At 34.4% G+C, this 14,084-nt stretch overlaps 1 pseudogene; it reads left to right on the forward strand.

Annotated features, from left to right (window-relative positions):
- Window positions 1–952: 952 nt before the first annotated feature.
- On the forward strand, window positions 953–13,309 carry LOC120629633 (annotated as a pseudogene).
- The last annotated feature ends 775 nt before the right edge of the window (window positions 13,310–14,084 follow it).

Here is a 14,084-nt window from a genome sequence, read left to right on the forward strand (position 1 = left end):
ACGACTGCATTATCGACACATTTGAGTCCTGTATGGATATCCGTCCATACTATGGAGGGTAGAGGTAAGGAGAGTCATCTTATATGGGAGAAAAGTTGAAAAAGTGTCCAGTGTATGCGCTAAATAACAGTTCAAAAATCCTCCACAATGGCGCTTGTGGATGCACAGGGTATGGTATGAATGTAGCAATCGGAGATGAATTGAAGTATGCCGAGTTAAAAAATTTAATGTAATTATCGACTAAAGTAGTTAATTATTGAGAATTTCAACAACTTACGTTGTACAAAATATTGTGGTAAATATAGCCTTACTTCCTTGTATCTCATACTTCCATGTTTATTTTCAAGCCTACTCTAACAATATTTATATTTGGCGCTTCTTTTAAGAGTTACCCTGATGCAAATGTGGCGCCATCCTAATTTAATACATTTTGACGACACTTTTTCATATACACAGATGACTCTCCTTACCTCTACCCTCCATAGTCCATACGCTTGGCGTTTGTCACAAACACCAAACACAGGCCAAACACAAACACAACCATGTCTATAACCCTTTGATTTGTGCACAAAAACCAATATCGAAGCAGAACATTGGCGAACACAAACATAAACAGGCAAACAGATCCGTTGTTAGTGTTTGCTGTTTGGCGTTGTTTGCCAAAAATATGGAGGCATCTTTACAATACAGTGGTTATCTAAGGGGATCAATTCTCTTTGGTACGTTTTGGTAACTGGTACTCATTTTAGAACGGTTTTTAAATTCTTAAAGGACCCATGGCCGTAAAATAAATTCAAACAAAATTTAATCTCCTGAGTAATCACTTGGTACTAGCGGTGTAGTGTGTACCAAGTACCAATCTAAGTACCAATACTCTGCCCACAGATTAATGAACTCGGCTCGGCCGTAGGAAACGTAGGTAGTGATTATATTCTCTTTGCTCTAATCTAGATGAGTGATGATTGGTGATTATGTTTCTAGTGTGAAATGGTCGTGTGTTTTAGATTATGGAATTTTAAAACCAATACCCTTTTTGTGAATTGAAAACCATTTTTACCAGCGATATTTTTATACAAATTAGTAGCAATTATGACGAAAACTAATAGAAAGGTGCAATATTTAGCTGGATTATGCGGTAAGTATTGGCGGGAAATTTAAATGTACCATTCTGAAAATGTATTAATCGGATTATAAAGTAATATTGTTTTTATTTTTGTTGACAGTCTCGTTTGCATTTACATTTACTGGTGCAGCCATTTCATGGCCTTCACCCGCTATTCCAAAGTTTAAGAATGGTGAAGCAAATATAAACATAAGCGATGTAAGTAGGTAGGTGTAAGATACTAATAATAATTGTAAGAACAATACTTTCATTGCTTTTTATAATAAATAAAATGATGTACTTTAAAACAGAAATGTCTTTTTGATTAATAAAAGGATTATATTTTTCACAAACTGTTTTTTCAACAACTGGACTTAAAAAGTGTCGATCAAATTGTATTCTTATTACCTATCTAATAGGACGTGTACGAAATTAACAAGATTTTTTTTATATCATTGATCCTGAAAAATGTAAAGGTAGCTTTACATGTCGAAACCTAGATGAACATTTATTTTTAACCTAAACACTTTGCTACCTATAGTCAAAATTTCAGAACCGGCGGGAGTTAAATTCGTATTTCTGCGGCTATTACAGCCCGAGTGCTTCGGCCAACATAGCCTCCTGCCACCTTTAGTTTAATTTAATTAAGTGGGTATGCTTAGGCTGATAACCCGACGTACCTACATATCCTGCCGGTTATACTAGTTCTATTATATGTATTTATTAATTGTTAGAGATTTCCTCTAAGTTAATTTAAACAGGAACAAACATGTCAATTAAAAATGACTTATACGAGGCAATTTATTTTTGTAATAAAGAAAGTAAACTATTCCGTATTACGATCATCAATGATCAAAGGTCAAAGGTGTAAACAAAATAGGTAGGTATCTAACAAAGCATTGTCGATATTGTCATAAAACAATGGCTGATTTAGTTGGTAATACCTACCTAAGTACTATAATTTCAAATGTAAACATTGAATTAATACTACTTGTAAATTTAACTTTCTCATTGGTTTAGTGGTGAGCATGTTCGGTTGGAACCCAGGTCAAGCAAGGAATTAATAGGTACTGAGTTTTGTCTGTTTTTCTCATTACTTGAAATTCTGGTGTTCATAAATCTGTAAACTAAAATAAATTGACAGTCTTAGAAATAGCGCTATCCTTTTCCAGGGGATTCGGCGTGAAGATTACAACACTACATTTGTACAGAAGCAGGCGTTACTTTGCGGAAATCCATGATATATTATCAAAATTAAGCTTAATTTGCTATACTCTTTATGAATAATTGTTAATCTTAACAATTATTCATTGTAAAGTCAACATCTCCTGATGATGCTCCGGTTTCGGAGCGAAACGTGCGTAGAAGGTGTATTGCCGAGGATCTGTGTGGTGTGGAGTATAAGGATTGAAGAAATTATAAATTACACCACACAGATTCTCCTGCTTTTCGCGGAATATAGCAAATTAAGCTTAATTTTGATAACACTACATTTAGACACGATAATTTGGATTAGTTAAAAAAAAAAAAACTTTTTTGCTAGGCGTAGAAAAATATGCACTAAAGAAACCAAGTTATACCTAAATTTATAAAGAAATCTAACAATTAATCAAATGGCCGTAAATTCAGGCTCATGCTCTGCATTGGCGACAATGACCTGCGCTGATTTTCAGTTTGCTCCGTCAGATTTATACAGTCGTATCGTCCCGTTGCGCCTACTTAAAAAATTCTAATAAATCTTTTGATTTAATATTTTTACAGGATGATTCCTCATGAAATATAGATACTTATGCATCCTTCAACATTATTTCATAATTCGGTTTCAAGTTGTATATTATAATTATTTATGTATATAATAATACTTATACATAAAAATATTAATCAGTTATCTTAGTATCCATAAAACAAGCTACGCTTGCTTTGGGGCTAGATGTTGATGTGGGGATTGTAATATATATTTATTTCTTATTTTTTTATTACAACCAGTCTCAAAGCTCCTGGGTGGTGTCGTTGGCAGCGCTGGGTGCGTTACCAGGATGTTATCTTGGAAAAGTGCTGAGCGAGCGGGCAGGGCGCCGACGTACCATTTTGAGCGCGGCCGTGCCGGGATTTTTAGGTGCGGTACGTTTACGTTAACATTATGATCCATGGAGCCGATGAGCACCGGGCGTTGCTTTTGAGTATCGTACCTACACACTGAACATTTGTCAGAGCTTTTTTTTGACCAGAATTGAGTTTGTGGGTATGCGCATTGCATCATAGCGGCATAACAAAGCACCAACCCTAGAGTGTTGGGTTTCAAATCTAATGAAATTCCGTAGCATGTCCTTTTTTAAATATGGATTGACAGACCAAGAATGGCCCACCTGGTAAAAAGTATAAAAAAAATCCTTTAAACAGATTAACACTCGCATGCATTTTTGATTGGTACTTTGTAGGAACACGTCCTACAAATTGCCGCTCTGTATCCATCAAGGCGTCGGTGTTAAGCCTCCCGTGCGTCCCGTAATTACACCCGCAAACATTCTCTTAAGCGGCAACACAGCAATGCTTGCAAGCCGAAATCGGCATGGCGATAATACTTTCCCGAGCTATATTACTAGGTATATTGACGGGTGCTTAATCTAAAGCTAGCATTTGAGTATGTACGCTGAAAGCTCGTGGTCTAAATGGTCTCTTAGTCTAAATCTAAACAGTGCTAGGTATCTTTTTCGACGTAATCTTTCTAAAATGACAGCACTACTTTTAGGCCGGTCAATTTAGTTTCGAGATTTGTGTTCAAAAGAATTAGGACCTTCTGTATTATCTTTCTAACTTTACTTGCTACTAGTAGTACTAAGTAGATATTATTGTGTTGATCCATATCTCAAACGAAGTTATACCGTGCAATTATAAGATAAGATTTTTCTAATCTCAAAAGGTTGCATAATCGCAATTCTATTATATCTAGTATTGAAGATACGATGTCTTTCTGGGTTTAAAATTTAAATGTTTAATTAAAATGTTTTAAATCTTGTCTTTGTCATATTTCTCTTCACCATCAATCTCAGAGCTGGACAAATGAGACTATTTAAAAAGCGCTTTAGGTGATGCGCGTTACAATTAGTTACAAATTAACCGATCGCTTGTGTTTTGTTTAAAATTATTTTATGGAACACGGTGATTTTACATAAGACTATTTAAATTTATTATATAATTGTACAATTTGGCATAAGGTCCTTAATAAAATTACAACATTATTGCTTTTCAGTTAAAACACGCGTGAGATGCATGTGCTAAAAAAATATAAAGAATGGAAAGGCCCAGGTATTCAGATATTCACTTCAATACCAACAATGTTCAGGATGGCACTTAGATCTTTCATTAATTAACAGTATTATTGAAGCTAAATACCTAGTTTCTCATATTAAAAATAATACCATTTTATAAAAGACATCATTAAAGCCCACCAACCTGCTTTAGAGCAGTGTTGTGGGTCGGTACTAGATAAACCTGACTTCCCAAGGAGTGAAATAAAACAACTAGACTGACTCTAATACTGTATATTAGGCTTCTCTATAATTCATATTACTTGTTACCTTCAAATGACTCTACTACCAGTTCGGAATGCTGTCTTCGGCAGAGAAGACCACTGGCAAGAAACTCTACCGTTGCTCTTTTATTCAATCAATTAAAACAACTTATAAACACAATTACAACATCATATGTAATAACGCTAGGCCCTTTGATACAAGACATATTTTAAGACAGTTAAAACATAACTACTATGATCACTTATAACATCAGGACTTTTGGAACAAGTTGTTTGTATAGAGCAACCTCTGCTACATAAACTGTGTGTGTAAAATAATGCTAGGGCTCCATATATGATACCAATAAATAACCCAAAGGATGAGAAATACTTATCTGATGCAACATCAGGTACAACCATAGTACCAACAACTTTTAACAACTTATCTCAACTCCATCACCAGTATATACAACTCTTGTTCCGCCACAACAGTATTTCGTTACGTTTATCGTTTCCATTATAAATCATCTATTCCCAATTTGTAACGTTCTATCCACAATACTTTACTTAATCTTCTATTCTCAATTCATTAATTTAAATCCGTCCTCCCTTTTCTTTGCCGCCAATCTAACTTGTCAAACTCGCGTCTCCCGCCATAGATCCTATACTTTTATTTGACAGTCTACTAAAGTCCATTATTCTATTTTCAATACATTATCAATGAGTATACAAACTATTATTTGTTGATATATTTAATATAATCATCGGGTTTATCATAGATAAAGTGCTGTAATTCCCTATTTCCTAACACGGCCATTCTGACAAGTACTTCGTTCTCGAAGTACATAGGGTTATTCTTTTTAGGTATATGTATTGTATCATAAGTCTTTAGGTTCAAAGAACATACTTATAAGTACATCATCTTATGTACACCTCTATAAAATTAGTTCAAATGGTATATAAGCATAAAAAATCATAAAATCAGTTACATTCTGTATACACTTTTATCAATAAACTGTAAACAATATTTTCATCAAAATTCAACACCATTTAACAAATTATAACAAAGTAATACCTCTACCAAAGTAAAAAAAAAAAATGATTAATTTTCAACAATGTAAATCAAAAATACTCATTTTCATTTATCTTGTACATTTTAACATGTACAATCACAATCCAAATATTTCCATCTCAATATAAATCTCAAACAATTTATCCATTTGCCTCCAGTCCAACTTTATCAAAATATACACATAATTGTATTTCTCCTCAATTCTGTTATTTGCATTGTTAGTCTCATTTAGTCACAGATGCAATAGGTACAGTCTAATAGTCAAACCAATATATACCAAAACACCAACACCCACTGGTGATATCAACAACATCATCACTCTCAAGTGATATCAATAACATCATCACCCACTGGTGATATCAACAACATCATCACTCTCAAGTGATATCAATAACATCATCACCCACTGGTGATATCAACAACAACATCACTCTCAAGTTATATCAATAACATCATCACCCACTGGTGATATCCACATCATCATCACTCTCAAGTGATATCAATAACATCATCACCCACTGGTGATATTCATATTTTTCCCACTGTCCAAGTCAAGTAATATATAAGATAAATATAAATAAATTAATATAAAAACGCTAAGATGGAATTATTTCTATTAGTTTACATCTTTTTTTTTTATCATCTCATAAAAGCCAAGGTATATTCAATGTTTGTTCAATTGTTATTTCTATTATTCAATGTTTTATTTCAATCTAAACATCAATTAAACCACCTGTTTAACAGAATATAATCTAATTATTTATAATGCAACTAATATATTTTCCTTTGCAGCAGCAACATTATTTTGTTTATAATTGTATTTTATTTATATCATTTTTAAGAACTTCTCTCAACATCATACTGAAAGATCTCTAACCTAACCTAACCCACAACATTTAAGCTGACTCCTAATTCTTTTCTTCACACAACCCAACATATAAACTATTTCATTTAGCTATTCACTAGTAATTTTCCCTATATGTATTGTTCTGATACATAATCATATTCTATTCTATTCTACCAACAAATTTTTTTTTTGTTTTGTTTTGTTTTGTTTTATGTGTATTCTTTGATATGTTCTGAATAATTTACATAATCTCTCCTATCTCGGCTTTCCTGACAAGTACTTCGATCTCGAAGTACATAGAAAAGTTCCTAAATAAAAGTTAACAGCTCAGCTAACCTGACTAGTTGCTCAATATAAACTTGAAATCTTGTATGTAATAAATAAGAATTAAAAGAAAAATCTGTTACACATTCCGTTCGGCTAACCTGACCAGTTAATTTATTTTAGCCTGGACAGACTAATAAAATAAAACTTAACACAAATTCCATTTGGTTAACCTGACTAGTTAAATAAAACTTGAAATTTCAAATTTATCAAACTTATCACACATTTTATTTGGCTAACTTGACTAGTTGGTTTATAACAAACAAAACAAATATAAATCAATTCTATTTTTGACTCCAAGTAAAAAAGAGCCACTAGGCCATACCAGTTTCAAATAATAAGTATTATCTTTGCAAAGTAGAAACAACAAAAATAAAAAATAAAAATATCACATCAATTGGTTCTCCGGACCACATATCCTTATATAGAATTTCAACAAGCATGGTGCTTTGTCTCCAGAGTGTTTCTGTTTCAGCACATAGCAGCAAAAAGTTGAGGCATCATCATAAACATCAAATTCTTTATTATGTCCACATTTGACGGGATGGTTCTAAAAAAAGTAAATCTGCATTAGAGAAAGGCATAAATTGGACATGAATAGGATCCAACTTCTGATGCTAAAAAAAATATAGAAAATGGAAGGGCCCAGGTATTCAGATATTCACTTCAATACCAACAATGTTCAGGATGGCACTTAGATCTTTCATTAATTAACAGTATTATTGAAGCTAAATACCTAGTTTCTCATATTAAAGTATTCATTTTATAAAAGACATCATTAAAGCCCACCAACCTGCTTTAGAGCAGTGTTGTGGGTCGGTACTAGATAAACCTGACTTCCCAAGGAGTGAAATAAAACAACTAGACTGACTCTAATACTGTATATTAGGCTTCTCTATAATTCATATTACTTGTTACCTTCAAATGACTCTACTACCAGTTCGGAATGCTGTCTTCGGCAGAGAAGACCACTGGCAAGAAACTCTACCGTTGCTCTTTTATTCAATCAATTAAAACAACTTATAAACACAATTACAACATCATATGTAATAACGCTAGGCCCTTTGATACAAGACATATTTTAAGACAGTTAAAACATAACTACTATGATCACTTATAACATCAGGACTTTTGGAACAAGTTGTTTGTATAGAGCAACCTCTGCTACATAAACTGTGTGTGTAAAATAATGCTAGGGCTCCATATATGATACCAATAAATAACCCAAAGGATGAGATATACTTATCTGATGCAACATCAGGTACAACCATAGTACCAACAACTTTTAACAACTTATCTCAACTCCATCACCAGTATATACAACTCTTGTTCCGCCACAACAGTATTTCGTTACGTTTATCGTTTCCATTATAAATCATCTATTCCCAATTTGTAACGTTCTATCCACAATACTTTACTTAATCTTCTATTCTCAATTCATTAATTTAAATCCGTCCTCCCTTTTCTTTGCCGCCAATCTAACTTGTCAAACTCGCGTCTCCCGCCATAGATCCTATACTTTTATTTGACAGTCTACTAAAGTCCATTATTCTATTTTCAATACATTATCAATGAGTATACAAACTATTATTTGTTGATATATTTAATATAATCATCGGGTTTATCATAGATAAAGTGCTGTAATTCCCTATTTCCTAACACATGCACCGCTTTCTCTTCGTACATATTCCAGTAAAATCAGAACCGGTCGAAACCGTTTGATTGCGAATATCAGGCAAATTTGATTTTGATCAATGTCTGAAACCACTCTTATCTGATGTTCGTTTATACCAACGCGCGTTTTACTAAGTTTACGCACTTCTGGTGAATATTAATGTCAGTTCAAAGGCGCTAAAAGCCGGATTAACGTTCGGTGAAGTTACGTTACTGAAACGAAGGCTGGCGTTCTTAGCAGCGTTCAAATTTGCGTCCCGCCTGTGACCAATCACAAAGCTTGGTCAAGCAGGCGTACTTTGTGATTGGTCGTAGGTAGGATGCAAACTAAAACGCCACAGTGCATGCAGATTGGATGCCGCAGTTTGTCTTTAATCGCTATGCCCAGTCGCCAAACCATCAAAGATTCATTGTGGCACACTGTGGAGATGCCAAGTTTTACCTTACAAAATACATGTGGCGCAGTCTGTAGAAACGCACTAATGATTTCAATGTAACCAAGTCAAAGGAAATCAATGCCAAGTGCCCAGGTTTTTTTTTTTTTTAATAACAAGACAACATTATATTGCTTATGATAGTCCCATACCACGTACCTATCAGAATCTGTCTACATGACTAAAAAACCTAATGAAAATAATCCAGAAACATCAGAAACAATACGACGCAAATGATTTTGTGAAAAAATACCTTACATATTTATTACCATTTAATTAATTACATCCGTCAAATGAGAACAAAATGGCCCTGAAATCCCATATTATCAAAATACGGCAAATTTATCTTTTAGAAAAATAACTTTTCTGGTCCTCCCGTCAAATGAGCTAACGTGTACTTACGCGGTATGGGACTATCAATGACGTATTATATGTGACAATCGCGCATGTATCTCGAATTTTCTAACATATTTATTTGATTTACCTATTAAGTACTGATTTGTGTGTCAAATTGGTGCCAAGTGCCTACTCTGTCCTAAACAAATCTCTAAAGTAAACGAAAATGACAAATATAAAAGCAGCTTGCCATCCATTTCGTAGTGTTCATTTTGGGAAAGTACCCTATTTTTAGACAGTCTTACCTTGTCAATTTAGAGTTAAGAGATTTGTTTCACGACAGCAATGACACCAATTTTCCAATATTTTGAATTTCTCCAGAATTTGTGCACGATAAGGACATTTTAAAATAAGTAGATTGTTATTTTTGTTGCATGTGCTTTGTATGTAGTTATTGGTAATTATTTTTCGCTTTTTAGGGCATAATTTTGTTCACAAAAACACCAGAGCTGATGTATGTCGCTAGGGTCCTTATGGGAATAGCGAATGGAATTACAGCTGTTGTAAGTGTTTTACTAGTATTTTAATTTATTATGCCAATGCCATTTAGTACTAGTATATTTTGCTTAACTGTTTATAGTAAAGTATCTAGATATCTACTACGTGAAATATTTTAAATTATCTTATACTTTGCCTTTATGAATTATATTTTCGCCTAATTATTATTATTAAAGTTGTAAGAATGTTGGATAGAATCATGCAAGCAGGATTCATTTTGTACAAGTTTGGAAAAGGAGGTACTAAGTTACTAACTACTGAGCCCATGGGAAAATCAAGTTTATATAATATTATTGTATTCCCCTATTAGCCTCGTAATACACCACACACCCGTGGTGACAACGGTATTTTGACCTGTTGTCACCACACGGAGATCAATGCTACGGAGATTAGGATCTTCATAATAAACGTGGCATAGCATTTGAGCATATTAGTTAAAAGCTGTGTTTTTTGTCGCACTTCAATTGCCAGCACCTTTAGAATGTCAGATGGTGATAAAACACTTGCGGCAAGTAAGAACATGTCTATTTTCAATAGGTTGCGATTCATTGTCTATTATTTCAGGTGACAATGATATATCTAACTGAGATAGCTGACAAAGAGATCCGAGGTGCACTAGGTATGCTAGTGCAAGTTATGAACAATTTGGGAAGTCTTGCTATATACGGCATAGGCCCTTTTGTGTCTTATACGGCTTTAAACTCTATGGTTCTCTTCATCTCCGTGTTCTATGCTGTCATTTGTCTCTGGATACCGGAGTCCCCTTATTACCATTTGACTTATGGGAGGTTAGCCGCTGCTAAGAAGGAGTTCACGGCTATAAAGGGAACTCATGATGAAGTGGTAAGATAACATAATACTCAGTATATTATAGCTAAAAAAAATGTTAGATATTGCATAAAAGTAATCAAAAAAATAATATAATGGTAACGTTACGATAACTTTACGAGCGCATTCATCGTTACTCGAAAGCGAATAAAATGTCGAGTCGCAAAGGGTTCATGGATTGAAACCGGTTTCGCAATAGCCAAGACTTTCAGTAGCTTAAACTGTTTTCGTTTCAGTTTTGATAGCTCTTAAACCGGTTTCTTACTCGAGTATAAAGAAGAGCATACATCGGCAGGGTGAGACGTATCTCGCGACAGCAATGTGACAGGCGTAAATCTTGCTATCACTGCTGTCAAACGTCACTTTTCCATACAATAATCGTAGTAATAAGATACGTAATCACCCTGCGGAGCGTCTCACCTGGTCTTCGCTTAGCTGCATAATGCTAGGTCGAACAAGAGCGGTTAATAAACTCAGTCAGCTCACACAACAAAACCGCCCACTTATCAAACCGTTCTTGACTATTGTTCATAATATAAAAGCGAACCTTTTTACGAATGGTATTTATAAATGTTTGTCTTCAAAATAAGGATTAGTAGTTATCCTATTTGATTTTATTATAAAATGAGCATTTAAAATTCAAAATACGTAGGAGCAAAAGCTGTACCATTTGCTTCTTTCATTTATAAACGGAATTTTAATCAATTTTAGTGGGTGGACGAACAAATAGACGCTATGCGTGCATACACGTTCAAGAAAGTATGGAAAACAAAGCTACTCTAAAAGAATTAGCTACAAATATGAAATATAGGAAGGCCATTTATATAATATCAGGTGAGATTGTGTTTTAAGTATATCCATGTCATGTTAGTGAGAATTTTGTTAATTAAAAACACTTAAAATAAATTGGCACGTTTAAAAGTTCTCTCAATTTCACAATTTTCGTCCTGTGAATTAAACTAACTTAGAACTGCACTTCTTATATTGCTGAATCTTAAAATAGAGAAAGCCTTTTTACCGGAAACCTTGTGAAAAAGGCAGCAGTACTTTTAAGCCTGTCAATTAAGTTTACAGAATTAGTAAGTACCTAAAGTACCTAACCACATGAATAGTTTTAATTCTTTTTTACGCATTAAAAAAAAATTGAACAACGTACGTATATCTTCCTAAATGAAATGATAAATACTAAATGAATTCATTACAATAATTATAATAAAGATTTATAATTCTTCCACACACATCTTTATTCCACTACGAGTGAGCCGTTGACTGCAATCTTACCTGGTGGTAAGTGATGATGTAGTCTAAGATGTTAGCGGGCTAACCTGTTAGGGAAGGTAGTCATACCCCTAATCGGTCTCCACGCGACATCGCACCGGAACATTAAATCGCTTAGCGGCAAGTCTTGGTCGGTCGTGTGGTAACTAGCCACGGCCAAAGCCTCGCACCAGACATATCTGTGCGCACAGCTATTCATACATTAACGCACCAAAATAATTATAACAATTTTTCACAGGTCTCAAAGTTTTACAATACATGACCGGCAGTTTGGCCATCCAGGCCTACTTGGAAATTATATTTAGACAAAGCAGCTCAATATCTGGACCATATGCGAGTATCGTGTACGGATTTGTGCAACTTGGGGCAGGTATGGTATACCTTCTTACCTATCCACACCAGAAAGAAAGATACTAGGAAAGCTTAAAGACAAACTTTACGCTTTTGTTTTACATTACGAAATTGTCGACACAAAATCATTTTTATCAAAAATTTCATTTGTAAAACACGTTTTGACCAAAGACGAATAAGTCACGCCTTATCAAAGGATATTCCCAGCCAAACATATTCCTTTGACCAATAGTTATCAACTAAGAGTTGGTGAACCTTTTTTTTTATAGACATCGCCTAAGTAATTAGGCATTCGATTTAGGCGTTGCCTAGGTTTAGTGAGGGGAATAAAGTAGTCTTCTGATAAAAGGCTGAAAATTCCTGCTCCAATGGAAATGCGACCTTAATGTCTAAGAAACATGATCAATATTTCATTATTCCAGGGATCGGAGCAACATTCCTGGCCGGTTATTTCGGCCGCAGAGTCCTCATGTTCACATCTAGTTTTGGCGTAGCCGTAGCTCTAACCATAGTAGGGTTATACTTCTTCTTGCAAGATTACATAAGAGTTAGCCCAGAAACTTTGTCTTCCATATCATCACTGCCTCTTATTGGCGTTCTAAGTTTTAACATTTTGTACGCAACCGGCTTAGGTAATTTACCTTATATAATGCAAGCGGAGTTGTTTCCTATAAACGTTAAAACAACAGCTTCTAGCGCAGCCACGATGATGGCTTGCGTCATGAACTTCTTTGTTACAAAGTCTTACCAGGGTATCAAAGATGGATTCGGTCAGTTCACAGTTTTCTGGTCATTCGCCAGTATAGCGTATGCCGGAATGTTGTTTATATACTTTTTCGTGCCCGAAACGAAGGGCAAGAGTCTGGAGGAAGTTCAGGATAACATGCAAAAGGAAATCGAGGAAGTTGAAAGACTTAATAAATTTGAAACTAATAAGGTGTGAAGGATATCAGAGGGTACAGTTTATTTTTTAATGCAGGTTGGGCCATCGAAAAAACATTATATTCCTAGTGTCTAGAGCATAAGTAAAAATATTTTAGTACTAAAGCAAACATTTTTTTTTCGAAATGTTATATTACGTTGTTTTTATCAATGTATTCAAAATTCAAATTCAAATTTTCTTTATTCATGTAGGCCTATCACAGGCACTTATGAAGCGTTCATACATATTTGTTTACATAATTGTAACGGGATGGTGATAACTTCGTTCGCCCACTTAAATCTAAAGCTACTAGGGTTCCAAACGCGCCCTGGTCTAAGAAGAGCCCACAACAAACTTAATGTGTTATACTTAAACCAGGCCTCCTGTGGAACCGGTTAGGAAAGGGATGTTGTTTACCATCATACCTATTACCAGCCCACTCACTACAGGGCACAGGTCTCCTCCCACAATGAGAAGGGGGTTAAGGCCGTAATCCACCACGCTGGCCTAGTGCGGATTGGTGGATATTGTTAATCAATTCTGTTTAAATATCTAGGATGACTGTTATAGTTATATTTATATAATTTTAAATCTTATTATTGCATCAACTAAATTTTTCCTATGTTTTTTTCCTTTTACGCCATTGGTTGCCTGGAAGAAATCGCTATGTAGTGAAAAGGCCACCAAATTGTACTATCTTGATATGTATTTATAACTACTTTTTTTCTTTGGTGTACAATAAAAGTGTATTCATTCATTCATTCTGCTGCAATACATAATATAAATGGAAACAAAGAAAGATTTCGTATTCCTTTCGTAGTTTGTTACGAAAATGGAAAGTGAGTTT

This window comes from Pararge aegeria, chromosome 14 (assembly GCF_905163445.1).
Source record: "Pararge aegeria chromosome 14, ilParAegt1.1, whole genome shotgun sequence".
NCBI lineage: Eukaryota > Metazoa > Arthropoda > Insecta > Lepidoptera > Nymphalidae > Pararge > Pararge aegeria.